Source organism: Papio anubis, chromosome 5, assembly GCF_008728515.1.
Source record: "Papio anubis isolate 15944 chromosome 5, Panubis1.0, whole genome shotgun sequence".
Classification (NCBI taxonomy): Eukaryota; Metazoa; Chordata; class Mammalia; order Primates; family Cercopithecidae; genus Papio; species Papio anubis.
The window spans coordinates 82009265-82024495 of record NC_044980.1 but is presented as its reverse complement, the minus strand read 5'-3'; the positions used below and the strand labels follow the sequence as shown (position 1 = coordinate 82024495).

Here is a 15231-nt window from a genome sequence, read left to right as displayed (position 1 = left end):
GGTGATCAGAGTGAAACTCTGTCTCAAAAAAAGAAAAGAAAAGAAAAGAAAAGAAGCTTGGGAAAGATGGCTTTAAATTGACTCTGTATATCTTTATTTCACTGTGAGTTGATTTTTTAGTTAACTTTGAGAAAATAGTATGCATTTCTTTATTTTGAAGTTCCTCAGGGAGTGCCTCAAGGTAGCCTCTTTGAGCCAACAACATATATGACCTCAGCTGATTTTAAAATGCTGATTATATGATTCTAAATCACACAAAATATAAAGATAGTAGTAATAGCTCCTTTTATTGACTGTTAGCATGAATTTATACACTATTCTAGTCATTTCATACATACTATTGTTCATTATCAGAAGAACTCCTGTAAGACAGGTATTGCTATACCCAATTTGCAGATGTGAAAGCTGAAACAGTAAAATTGGAAAACTTCCGATAGCCCCATAACTTACTACATGTGAGTGCAAAAAGCCTAAGCAAAGCTGTCATTTCCTTAAGCCCTTGTTCTTTTTCCAATGCAAGTTACCTCTCTATATTAAATTTCCTAAAATATATTGCAAAAGTATTTTTAAATGCCTTACATAGTAAAGTTTTGGTGAGTATACTGTACTTGTTGAAAATCTAGAGGCTGTGGTGTGTGTGTGTGTGTGTGCGTGTGTGTATGTATTTGTACTGAATTGATTCCATTTTTAACTGGGTCATCTTTGGAATGGTCTTGTCAACCAAGAGTCAACACCTATCCCAAGTCAGCGTCAATCTGATTTTCTTTCTTGGAAATCTAGGCTGAAGACTACTTGGCTAAAGAGAAGAGAGAACATGTAAATTTGGATGCTGTGAGAAAGTAGATGGAATGAAGGATGAAGAAGCAGAGAGAATACTGAAGCAGGGGTGCACCTAGAAGCAGAGAGGGAAAGAGTGGGGGGGGGAGAGAGAGAGAGAGAGAGAGAGAGGTCCTACCCAGATTCCTAGATGCAGTCCCTCATGAGGCCCAGTTGTTGCATCTCCTGCCCTGGTGCTCTGTGAGGTATCCTTATAATAAATTCTTATGCTTTAATGAAGCTAATCTGACATGAGTCCCTGTTACAACCAGTGTTAATACAGTTGCAACATTGGAAAGAAATGTCTCCTTAAAAACGCTTTCCAATAAGTAACCATGAACTGTTCAGTTTCTGGTGATCATTTACCGGTAGTGACTATATGACAGATCATTTCAGTTAGTTCCAAAAGTCAAATGCAGTCCACTTGACTGCACTGTAATAAGTACACTTAATACGCAGATAAATGACTAAGACTCTTTGATGAGTTTGATTAAATTGCCTATATTTGCACCACAGAGACATTCAAATGAGAAAATGTTACATACCCCCACCAAAAGAGCAGAGTCACAAAAGATGACCTTTACGTATTAAATAAACCCCAGTTTGTCTCCTGTAGTTCCCTTTGAGTTGCTTTCCCCACTCATCCTGTCTTAACCATTCTTACCAGAAACTCCAGAATGTTTTTTTGCCCAGACAAAACTAGAAGCAGATTTAGCAACAAAAGCATGTATGTTTAAAAATGGCCCCTTACTTAGCATGTGTTAATACGATGGTGCATACCAGAGGAACAAAATAAAATCATCACAAGAAATGACTGCAAAACACAAGCATTCTGGATAATTCAAACCTAAGACTTTTAGCTGGTTCAAACAATTTGGTTTTTATTTCATACATCACCAAAGTGAGACATTAAAGAAGACTATGCAGAACAATGTTTTGTTTTTCATCCATGTTTTCCCTTGAGTTTAAGAAATAAAAAAAGTAGAAAACCAAAGCATTTCTTTCATTGAATTAATATTTAAAAATGAGTTTTAGCAATTAAAATCAGATTTTCTAAAACAAGAAAAAAACACATCTGGGTAAAATGCTTATATTAAAAGTTTTAGTAGAATGTGGATTAAATTATTGGTTTTTAAACCACCCTGCAAAGATGGTATTGACTCTCTAATGGAAAAATCGGTTGTCCAAAGTAGAACAACATTTTGACACTAGTAAAATTAAAAGCTAAGTTAAAATTTGGAATAAATTATTTTCAAATTTAATAATCCTAGAAAAATCTAGAGTATAATGTCTTCCACTGCAACTGATCTTTTACTAATTGTTTTAGTTCATTACAGAGATTCTTCAGGCTATAGCTATTGAAACCTGCAGTTTGATCCTCCAGTAGACTTGAGGCAGCAAATTCACATGGGCATGTGTATCCATTCTCTTCACCTTGATTCTTTTGACTTGAAAGTTGTTCTTTTCAATGCTTCTGCCAAAGAGAGAAAAAGCAAACCTAGTCATGTGGGAGGTGCCTTTGCTTTGTGAGTTGTCATAAAAGTTGTCAGGTGCTAAAAGATCTAAACGTCGAGAGACTACAGCTGAAGTTATAAATACATGCTTTTAAAGAAAAAATCCTGAGAGTAATACATTAATATTATTATATATCATGCTGTAGATGACTTTACTTCTACAAACTGAATACTTTGCTGAAAAATGATCCAGCAGAAGTTGGTTTTAAAAGAAAGAATTAATGTATATAGCTTAAGTTAAATATTTCTGTTTTGAAATGTGCATTACTATTTGAATTTATCAGACCACTAAGAGTAATTATTAGCCACTAACATTATAATGTATTAGCATATAACAAAGTAATGGGCCAGGCTAACCCTATACTAGAGAATAAGCAACTTCCTAGGCAAAGTCTAAATGTCTCCCTAAATTCCTACTAATGATGCTTTAACTTCTAGTTAATGTCAGTGGAAATCTGTAGCTGTTAAAACACAAATACCTTTGAGTTTTCATACAAACTCTTTCTTCTGCTTACAAGGTCCTTCCCCTTACTCCTTTCAGCGATAGAAGTATTTTTTTTTCTTTTTCTCTCAGTTTAAATGTCATTCCTTTTATGACAGTTTTCCCCCATCAGCTTCTTCCTTTTGCCCAACCTCCACTGCAGTAGAATTAACGAATTCATCATGCACTCCTGTGTTACACACTGTGTTACCATAGCATTGTGTTAAGTAGCACAGCACTTCTGTTGTGTTATAATTAGCTCTGTGTGCATGGGTCTATCATCACAATCCTGGAGACTTTTGAAAGTGGGAACAATGTGTAATTCATTCAACTTTTTATTTATAATAGGTACTCAAAAATGTTCATCAGAAATAAATGAATACAATCCTCTTATTAGAAATATGCTCATGCATTCACTGATTCATACCTCATTCATTCATTCATTCATACTTCATTCACTCATTCATACGTCAACTCAACAAGTAGTTACCTAGTATATATGAGATATGTGCTGCATAATGACATTTTAGTCAACAATGAACGGTGTATATCTTATGGTACCAACAATAATCCCATAAGATTATAATACCAAATTTTTACTCTACCTTTTCTAGGTTTAGATATATTTGTGAAAGTGTGCTCTACAATGTTTGCACAATGATGAAATTGTCTAATGATGCATATCTCAGAACGTATCCTCATCATTAAGTGACACATAGTGGTAGCTTGCATCTTAGTGCAAAACAGTTTCTCAGATCCATTCCTCAGAAGTAGAGGGTGGAGAACCGGGCTCGGTGACTCACGCCTGTAATCCCAGCACTTTGGGAGGCCAAGGCAGGCGGATCACGAGGTCAGGAGATGGAGACAATCCCGGCTAACACGGTGAAACACCGTCTCAACTAAAAACACAAAAAATTAGCTGGGCGTGGTGGCCCGCACCTGTAGTCCCAGCTACTTGGGAGGCTGAGGCAGGAGAATGGCATGAACCCGGGAGACAGAGCTTGCAGTGAGCCGAGATCACACCACTGCACTCCAGCCTGGGTGACAGAGTGAGACTCCATCTCAAAAAAAAAAAAAAAAAAAAGAAGAAGAAGAAGTAGAGGGTGGAGACATAGAGGCCACTGGAAATCTTTCATATATATGGCAACATGCAATGGAAAAGAGCAGAGAAAATAGCAATATATATATCTCCTGCTTTGCCTACAGCTATCTCTGATGCTAAACGTATAGCATGTGCTTGATGAAACTTGTTGAATGATTGATTGATATAGCTGAAGTCCAACTGTTTTCTGTCAAAGCAGGTGATAAAAATATCTGCTAAAAATTTCATCATCTTCAATACAAACTTTCACATAAAGTCAATTTTCATCTTGACAAATAACTAACCTACACAGGACTGATGTCATTCCTCACTTAAACCTTCCACATTTCTTGCATGCATATCTTTATTTTTAAAATATGTATCTATCAATGATTATATCATGTAGTATTTCTTCAAGCTTTATGCGCCTGTCATTATATGCTGATTTTCTTGAAATGAGGAAAACACATTTTCTTAAAACTAAATGCTAGTATATTTGTGCTTCCGTAAAGCAGGAAACTTGATTAGTTAGTTCTTCACTGAGACAGTAATCATTTATGTGAACAATGATCCCCCAGAGGCAGGGCAAGTTTTTGTGCTTCTTCTGAGGTCTTGTCAAATGACAAAATTATATCTGGTACCATGCTATTATCAGACATAAATGACCATATTCATAAATTCTTAAGCTTTCAGAATTGACAGGAACTTTTAGGATTTTCTATTTCAAGTTTCTACCAATGCAAGAATCTCTTTTCCCCCATCCCTCACAGGTTAAATCTGCCTGGATACAACCAGGGACAGAAATCATCTTCCTCACAGGGAGCCAATTCCATTTCGGAAGAAGTCTAATTCTTAGAATGCACTTCTGTTTATTGAGCCAAAATCAGATTCCCTGAACTTCAAACATTGATCCTGGCTCTAGCCTCTAGTATTTCAAAGATTTAATCTAATCCCTCTTCAAATACTGAAAGGCAGCCATGGTTCCCTCTAGGTATTTTCCAGCACAGCCTATAAACCTGACTAAATCTGTATCATCCATCCCACATGTGTCTATTAACCACAAGGACATCATGAGCAATCACTTCAAAGGCCTTGCTCATGTACTAATGCCAGCATTTCTTGAACTACCAATTAAATAAGCAAAGTGAATTGGTCATAATTGCTCGTAGGAAATTCATGTTGGCGCTTAGTGATCACTGCCTACTTCTGGGTGCACATAAGCAATGTGTTTGATAATTCATTTGAAACTATGTTCATTTTTGTTTGTGAATCCATCTTTCTCTCTGTATGACTCATGGTTCAACCAGAGGTAAGAGAAATCCACTTTAAGTATTTAAACCATTAGGGGAGACAATACAGGGAACTGATTACACAGAAGAAGAAGGGCTCACTGTATCAGGGAAGTACTGAGGCAAACTAGATATTAGAAATCACCAGAAGCCACTAGGACTTCTTAGGCTGAAGGAGAAAAGGGGAGGAACCGGTGATAACTGGGGCCAGGAGTCAGGGTCACCCTGTGAAGCTTGCACTGTGACAGGAGTGTAGAGCAGGAGTCATAGCTACAGAGGAGACACCACTTGAAACATTTTCAGAGATGTCACCTGAGACACAGAGGGACAGGACAAGTAATCTGGCTTTTCTCTTCCACAGCCCTTTACGCTCCAGGGTCTTTCTGACTGGCTGAACCCACTTGAAAGCCAGAGGATACAGTAGCCTGGAAATGCACCAGCAAAGAGGCCATGACAAAGCAGGGAGAGGCAGGTATTTTGGCCTTTCCACAATTCTCCATGATTAATCAAAGGCTACAGGCCTATTGAATAGTTCAGTACTTTGGAGGATAGCTTACTATATCACTTATTTTATTATGGTTTGTTTTAGAAGTGGCTTGATATGGTTTGGCTGTGTCCCCATCCAAATCTCATCTTGAATTGTAGCTTTCGTAATTCCCATATTTTGTAGGAGGCACCTGGTGGGAGGTAATTGAATCTCAGGAGCAGGTTTTTCCTGTGCCGTTCTCATGAGAGTGAATAAGTCTCACAAGAGCTGATAGTTTTATAAAGGGGAGTTCCCTGCATGCACTCTCTTTGCCTGCTGCCATGTCAGACATGCCTTTGTTCTTCCTTCACCATCCACTCTAATTGTGAGGCCTTCCCAGCCATGTGGAACTGAGAGTCCATTAAACCTCATTCCTTCATAAATCATCCGGTCTTAGGTATGGCTTTATTAGCAGCATGAGAACAGACTAATACAGTAAATTGATACCAAGTAGCAAGGTACTGCTGTAAACATACCCCAAAATAGTGGAAGTGACTTTGGAACTGGGTAACAGGTAGAGGTTGGAACAGTTTGGAGGGCTCAGAAGAAGACAGGAAAATGTGAGAAAGTTTGGAACTTCCCTGCTCAGAAGATAGGAAGATGTGGGAAACTTTGGAACTGCCTAGAGTCTTGTTGAATGGCTTTAACCAAAATGCTCATAGTGATATGGACAATAAGGTTCAAGCTTAGGTGGTCTCATATGGAGATGAGGAACTTGTTGGGAACTGGAATAAAGGTGACTCTTGCTATGCAAAGAGACTGGTGGCATTTTGCCCCTGCCCTACAGATCTGTGGAATTTTGAACTTGAAAGAGATGATTTGGGGTAATGAGTGGAAGAAATTTCAAAGCATTCAAGAGGTGACAGAGCATAAAAATTTGGAAAATTTGCAGCCTGATGATGCAGTAGAAAAGAAAAACTCACTTTCTGGGGAGAAATTCAAGGCGGCTACAGAAATTTACATAAGTAATGAGAAGCCAAATACTAATCACCAAGACAATGGGGAAAATGTCTCCAGGAAATGTCAGAGACCTTCACAGAAGTCCTTCCCATCACAGGCCTGGAGGCCTAGGCGGGAAAAATGGTTTCCCTGGCCAGGCCCAGGGCCCCCTTGCGCTACGCAGTCTCCAAACATGGTGCCCTGCATCCCAACTGTTTCAGCTTCAGCTGTGGCTAAAAGGAGCCAAGGTACAGCACAGGCTGTGGCTTCAGAGGGTGCAAGCCCCAAGCCTTTGCAGCTTACACATGGCGTTGGGCATATGAGTGCACATAAGTCAAGAATTGAGGTTTGTTTGGGAACCTCCACCTAGATTTCAGAGGATGTATAGAAATGCCTGGATGTCCTGGCAGAAGTTTGCTGCAGGGGCAGGGTCCTCATGGAGAACCTCTGCTAGGGCAGTATGGAAGGGAAATGTGGGGTTGGAGCCCACACCTAGAGTCCCCACTGGGGCACTGCCTAGTGGAACTATGAGAAGAAAGCCATCACCCTCCAGAAACCAGAATGGTAGATCCACTGACAGCTTACACCACGCATCTGGAAAAGTCACAGACACTCAATGCCAGCCCATGAAAGCAGCCAGGAGAGGGGCTTTGCTCCTGCAAAGCCACAGAAGCAGAGCTGCCCAAGGTCATGGAAGCCCACCTCTTGCATCAGCATGACCTGGATATGAGACATGGAGTCAAAGGAGATCATTTTTGGAAATTTAAGGTTTAATGACTGCCCTATTGGATTTCAGACTTGCATGGAAACTGTAACCTCTTTGTTTTGGCCAATTTCTCCCATTTGGAATGGTTATATTTACCCAAAGCTGGTACCCATATTGCATCTGGGAAGTAACTAACTTGCTTTTGATTTTACAGGCTAGTAGGCAGAAGGGACTTGCCTTGTCTCAGATGAGACTGGACTGTGGAATTTTGACTTAATGCTGAAATGAGTTAAGACTTTGGGAGACTCTTGGGAAGGCATGATTGGTTTTGAAATGTGAGGACATGAGATTTGGGAGGGTCCAGGGGCAGAATGATATGATTTGTCTGTGTCCCCAACCAAATTTCATCTTGAATTGTAGCTCTCGTAATTCCCATGTGTCGTGGGAGGGGACTGGTGGGAAGTAATTGAATCATGGGGATGGGTCTTTCCCAAGCTGTTCTCCTGATAGATCTCATGAGATCTGATGGTTTTATAAAGGGGAGTTCTCTGCATGTGCTCTCTTTGCCAGCTGCCATGTAAGACATGCCTTTGTACTTCCTTCACCTTCTACCTACCATGATTGTGAGGCCTCTCCAGCCATGTGGAACTGTCTGTCCGTAAAACCTCATTCCTTTATAAATTACCCAGTCTCAGGTATGCCATTATCAGCAGCATGAGAACAGACTAATACCCTGCTCTTCACATAAATGTCTTTCCCAAGTCTGAGCAAGCATGACACAACTTTGTGTTGTCATTTAACCTCCACAGCATTTACTAGTCTAGCACATGGGACACTAAATTAACACAATTTGTCTGATTTGGAAAAAAATCAATTATGCTCCAAAACTAGCTTCTCATTTTTAATCTCCTCTCTTGTTTGCTGTTTAATTTCTGCTTAATCATGTTTGCATTACATTTTTTAGTTTATAGATGGTGTTAACAGATAGTTAACTGGAGTTAAGTAGATCCAATTTTCCTTCTCAGAGGGTTAACTTGACAATATCCACACTTACTGATTATTTGTCTAACAATGCACACCCAGCTTTCATTGTGAGAAACATGAAATGCATTGTGAAAATGTTCAACTGACATCTAAGTGATGCATATCAATATCATATTTGTATTTTTAAAGTAATTTCATTTTTCTCTTTTGAGATTTTACTAAAAGAATGTTTGTATAGTGTGCCTGGCACAAACATTTTTACATTTAACAGCCGGTAGCTTTATAAAATCATCAGTCAGCTGGCTGAGTTCATGAATTTAGCTAATCTCCCTAACAAAATGGTAGGTTTTAACAGTAATTGGCAAAATTGAACAGCAATCAGATCATTGTGTTAAATCAGGATTCATATCCCGTTTTTCCTGACTGTCCAAAGTAAATATTTTAATCACAGATACTAGACTGATTCTCAAATGGTGAAGTATAGAGCTGTGCTGTCCCATACATTACTAGCCTTAGAAAGGTACTAAACACTTGAGGTGAGGCTCCTTTGTGTTAGCATATGCCGTGAGCATAAAATTCATATGAAACTTCAAAGACTTAGTTATACAGAAAAGAATGTGAGATATCTTGTTAATATTTGTATTGATTACATGCTAAAATGATAATAGTGTGGACCCATTAGGTTAAATACAATGTTGTTAATTTCCTCTTTCTTTTTACTTTTTAAATTTGGCTCCTAGAAAATTAACCTCTATATATAATATGTCCGATACATAATATATCATTTATGAAACAACATATGCTAGTACTCGTGGCTCTCTTTGTCTTTCTATTGGAGAATGCTGGTCTAGAGCAAATGAAGAAGTGACTGACTGCTAAGACAGGACATAGCAGCTAAAGAAGAAGTCATCTCTCCTTTTAATTAGTTTTGTAATTGCAAGAAATTCAATGTCAGACATTTAAAAGAGACAAGCCTATTCTCTTCACTCAAGCAAAACTCCCACTGCGATTCCTAAGTGTTCTGCCTGAGTGAAACAAATGAGATTAGGCCCATAATGTTTACTTCATACTAAAACATTTTCTCTTTTCCAAAACTTTTTTAGTATACCATTGGCTACCAGGCTATACAAGTGCAGAATAGAAAAAAGGATTAAAGAACAATAAAGGAATGATTTGAAAGTGTTGTTTTGAAACATGTAACTAGTGCTGTCAGCTGCTGGTTCTTTCCATTTTGTACATTTACATTTCCTGACTGTAGTTTAAGAACATTTCACTGCGTGTTACTATCAATCATCCTTAACCTAGAAGTGCACTGTACATTAGTAACAGTTAATTGGCATATTTAAAGTAAATAGCTACTTAGTTTTGTTGTGAAGGTTTTGCATACAAATCTATAACACCACATGCTTTGTTTGTTTCAATAACAAACATCCCTGTCTGCAACATTGCCACCTCTGACAGTAGATGAATAGAGATGCAATCGCATTGAAATACTCAGCACACTACACGACAGTCCAAGTGACGTGCAGTGTGTAAGCAGGCACTCTCTGCCCACAAAATGATGCCCCTAGAGAAAGATGAACACAAAGACATGAAACGGAGAGGCAATGTGAAGTATTAGAGGGATGGTTAAAAAGAAAGTGAAGAAAAAAAAATAGAAATTATAACTCTGCCTATAATTTTTCTATGTGTTAATGAGCTATAAGGGAGAATTATTTGGCAGACATCGTCTTGGCCTCTGCCATTTGTTCAGTGTCCGGGTCACACTCAGCAAGCAACATGCTTTTCGAAGCTCAGGGAGAGCTACCATTCTACTCTCCACTCCCCTCAGAGTCAGTCCAGTAGCAAGTAGAAATGGGCGTCTTCCTTGGGCAGCAAGGCTAAAACGGCAATGACTTAGGTATTTGATAAAATAAGATAAAATAACAAGGATTTCTTTCCAGTTGTGAGGTCAGGACATCTATGATATATATCTTAAAACAAACATTATACACTACATTTTGGGTGAATCCCAGCATCTCCTACATTTGGAGACAGAAATCTTTACCTGAGTCAACAATATTTCTTTTGCTACCTGTGACCAAGGAATCGAAAGAGATCATCTGGTAGTTAGTTGTGTATGCGTGTGTGTGTGTGTGTGTGTGTGTGTGTGTGTGTGTGTGTGTGTCTGTCTATCTGTCTCTGTCAATGACAGAAAGGGAGAGAGAAACAAAAATATACACAGTTATTAATACGGAACAATGTCACAATCCATAAAAATCCTATAACCTACAAAAAGTTTGAAATAAAATCAACTAATGGTGCAATTAGAAACCACAGTGATACTATGCTGTTGTTAGCACTAAAAACATTATTTAAACTATACAAAGAGGTTAATGAAGAAAAAAGGTTTTATGGAAATAAAGCGGAGAGTTACACAGTACTCATTTTTAATATTGTTTCTCTGGGAAATTTCAAATCTGAGATACCAAAAAAAGTTTTACTTATTTAACTTAGAAACATCATATGTAGGCAGGAATTTGCTACTTTTATTAGCAGCAAACCCTAGCTATGGCATTTTTTCAGTGCTTGGAATATGATAATATAACCTGCAAAATTAGGAGTGGTCTGGGCACTTGTACTTCATCCGCTCCCATGTATTGCATCTACCTAGTAAAGAAAAAGAAGAAAAGTTGCAAACAGTGTTATCTTAAGGATCCAAAAATATGAAGAGGAGAATTTCTCTTTCTCAGTAAAAGTATCAGGAAGAATTTCCCATCTGTTCTAAATTTCTACTATTGAACTCTTCAGTTGAGGTCCACAGTCTTTCATGGTTCACTGTGAATTTCTAAATAGATGTTTTGACATCACTAACTCAAAACTAAAAAACTAGAATTCTTTTCTGGGACAGTGTTTTCGAGGCCTTCTTTCCAATGAAGCTTTTCTATGTGTATTGCTAACACCATCGTCCAGGCTGATACTAAGTTTTTGGGGCAGCATGTGTCGCCTTGCCACACAGCCCATTCGATTCAGGACTGCACCCTATTCCATCTCCTTTATATATTTCCAAGATGCATTCATTTCTTTCAACAACTACCATTAAAGCTCTGGAGTCATGGTTAAAGCATAACTAAATGACTGCTATAACTTCTTGGTTGAATCCATTGTCTCTCTTTCAATCCATTTAAATCAAATGATGAAACTGTGGACTCTAACTGGTGCTTCTTAAACTATCCGTAGTAGAGAACAGAGTTTTTCTTTCCTTCAATCCATCATGAACTGATACTTTTGTAAACATAAATAAAATGAACCACTAGAAAAGTGAACACATGCTTTGATGTCACAGTTATGTCAAATTGCTATAAAAGTTTCTAAATTCTGAGTCTCAATCTTTAGATTTGTCTCATCCTAGACCTCTACTCATTTCCTGATAAGTACAGGTCTGAAGACCACACTCTGATTAGCACCAATAAGCTACTGATTATCTGATTATCATTACATTTTTTAGTCTTTACATTTATATCATTACAGTTCAAGCACCAAAAATAAACATAAAACTAAATTTTTGTTCAGATGGGTTGAATCTAGAAAAAAAAAACCCACAGAGGTCTTTTCTCCCCCATTAAATATCCTCTGATCTTAAAGCACTTTAAATCCTATAGATGTTAGATAAAATTGTCAAACAGCTTGTGACAAAGAAGTACCAACACCTTGATCAAAGCAAGAGAGGGCAGGAAAATACTTAAAAATATTATGGCCACTAAACTCTGAAAAAGAAGCAGAGAAATCACATACATATACACGCACACACACATGCATACACACAAATCTCATCCAAGCATATTAAAGAAATTCTTAAGAATATTCTGCAAAAGGGATATACAAAATGTATCCAAGTTCTCATCACTAGGATGGCCAAATTCAGTGCTAAAAGGCAATATAGAAAAAAAGTATGAAATAAAAAGTTCAGTGTACTATCCCTTTACAACTAGTAAGGTTTTTTAAAACTCATCAAATTATTTATTTTGTGTGATATAAACAAAATATCCAGATGATTTTCTGAAATTTCAACCATATTGACTGATATTAATATGTTGCAGAGATACAAAGAGGCATTTCAGTGAGATACTCACCTTACTGCTGTACTTTGATATACCATTTGTTTTATAGACTAAAATGCAGAAAGTATTGCCCTCATCCATAGGCTCAAAGAGTGATAATAATCCCCTTCCTTCTGGGTTCCATTGCTTGAGCCAGATTACTTTTCATACTGTTTCTTCATATACTTTGCAACACGATCACATCGCATTTTTCTTCAAAACTCTGGCAGATTGTTTGGGCTAGAGATAGATGGAGACAAGAGGCACCATCTGGTGCAAGATCTTTATTCCTTGTTAGCACTATAGGAGTTCTGGTATTTTACATGGTTCAAGCAGTATCAAAGATTTTTAAAAATGCATAGATTGAGAAAGTGTAAGATGGTCAAATGGCCCTTGGCACGGTCTGATCATATCACCGGCTTCCTTGGTGTAGAGTTGGGGATTTTTGTTGTTTTTTTTTTTTTTTTTTTTTTTTTTTTCAATTCAGACAACCAGTGGCATATGGTTTCATGATTCACAAAGATGGTCCTTGACTATGGATTTGACGATCTCAACATAACTTTCAGGCTTGCCAGAGCTGTGTTACAGTGGAGAGAGCAAATAGCTCATGATATTTCTCCTCTGATGAGTAAGCTCCAAAATCTCAGGTTTAAATTTGATTTGGGATTGAAAGAAAAGGAATCATGTCCTCCCATTCCAGTGTCCATGCTTTTTCTTTCTAAGAGCTGAGTGTTTGTTTCTGCATCATTGGTTCACAGCTTTAGGAACCAAAGGCTCAAATAATACCCAGGTTAATTCTGTTGACCCTGATTAATTATATGCTTTTACTCTTTTCTACACCTTTCTATTCTTTAGAAGTCCAAGTCCTTCGTGAAACTTAATATTGTTTTTAAAATCTGGTGACTATTTAATAGAAAAAAATTTCATGTTTAATTCACAATTAAAGTCAGTATTTTCTAATGGAATTAGCTAAGAGTTGGGAGCCAGACACTTGCCTGAGGATGCTAAGAAACTAACTTGCAGTTACCTTATGAGGATAAGTGAAAAAATGAACTGGAACATTTCTTTGGTAACAAACAAACACATAAAAAGTGAGGCTTATGCAAATTAATCCTGACTGCAATTCGACAACAAAGTTAAAGGACGCCCTCACCTATTGCCCCTGATTTCAGAAGGCTACATGGAACTACTGTTGTTGGAATGTGTTGCCAAAAATTTGTAGTGTCATTATAATGATCACATTAATGCCATCTTAATCTCTGTGAAATGCTCTGCCATTATCCTATACACATATGGTACTCATTCTCCCCTCTGTTTTCCGTCATTTCCTTTGACACTTTCATTAATCCTAAACTCTCACTCTCTGTCCTGTTTCACTCATATACTTTGTAACCTCCAGGCTCACTTTTTTATACGGTTTGCAAGATCCATAACTTATGACCTTTTTTTGAGTCCTCTGACCACTTATCCCTGCCATCCACGACTCTTTCACTTAAATCTCCTTGCTCGATATCAGGAAATGGTGCAGATATCAATGGGAATGATGCAAAATGAAGATGGAAAAGGAGAAATAACGGAACATGTCTAAGATAAATAGGGTGCTATGTTAAAGAAAGTAGATGTCAATATGACAGCAGATGGTGCAGATAAACTCAGAATGAATATGGCTAACCCACTGCATTTGACATATGGCTGATTGTAAACCATACATACAACTCAGATGTACAACACACTTCGCAGGTAGCTGTTCATTGGCTCTCTTTAGTCAAGTGCTATGCCGGAGTCAACTCTTTTCATATTCGTACAAGAGGCAGTGCACCTAATGATGTCTAGGTCACTCTTCTTAAAGGTTAATAATTTGTGAGGAGTCTTATTTTTATATTAACAGCAAACAATTTCCTTTAAAGTATAAAGAAGAGTTATCTGTATACTTCCCACAGCACTCTTCAGATTCGTTTTGAAGTGGGACTTTGTTTCTTCTTGGACCACATGTTCCAAAAGAAGAAATGAATATGCAGTACTCTGTCTTGATAACGAAGAAGAAAGCAATCTCCTAATGTCAGCTCATTTCTTCTCTACTCTTATGTTGAAGGTGAAACAGAAGGTGGAGTCCAGGGAATGACCAACATCATGTGCTTTGAATTGTAATAACTTCTGAAATCCTAGCTTGGGGAATAAATCTGAAGCTAGTGACAAAGTCAGGATTCAAGTTGCTATCAATATATAGATTATCTCAGAAGTTTCAATGGTTTCCCAGTGAATACACAAAAAGGCCACACTTACCAAACTGACATTTAATACTCTCCACAATCAGATATAAACCTACCTTTTCAATGTTTCAACTGCTATTTTCATTCATTAACCTTCACTTCCTTTGGAAAAATTTATTAACTGTTACTTTAAAACATCATATGGATTTAGGTTCTACAATGCCATTTACATGCATGTTCTTGTTGGGATGTCCAATTCCTTGCCTCTCAACTTATCTAAACAGTATTCTCCCTTTGGAGTCTCCTAAAGATTCATACCATCTATGATTCCTTCCCAGCTACTCCAGACCAGCATGATCCTGTTCTCTTCTGATCACCTAGAAATTTGATCTTCCATATTACCCACTGAGCTCTTACTGTAGGCTATCTCTGGTTGCTAGTTAACACTTTTTACATGTGTCCTGTCATTCAGCTATACCAGGTGCTGTGGTTGTCTCAGACTGTAAGGTAATTGGAGGCAATCACTATTTCTCCATGCAAATTCTATAGAGCTTAGAAAAAGCACTCATTATATTTGTCAGTGGATCATTTTATTGAATTCCTGCA

General features: G+C 37.7%; 1 long non-coding RNA gene across 1 annotated transcript in view; it reads right to left on the bottom strand.

The window, feature by feature from the left end:
* Window positions 1–1670: 1670 nt before the first annotated feature.
* LOC110743617 overlaps window positions 1671–15231 on the bottom strand; it is a 67149-nt gene continuing 53588 nt past the window's right edge. The window contains exon 2 of the long non-coding RNA XR_002522937.2: window positions 1671–2290. This is a non-coding gene — a long non-coding RNA (uncharacterized LOC110743617). The remainder of the gene's footprint in view (window positions 2291–15231) is intronic.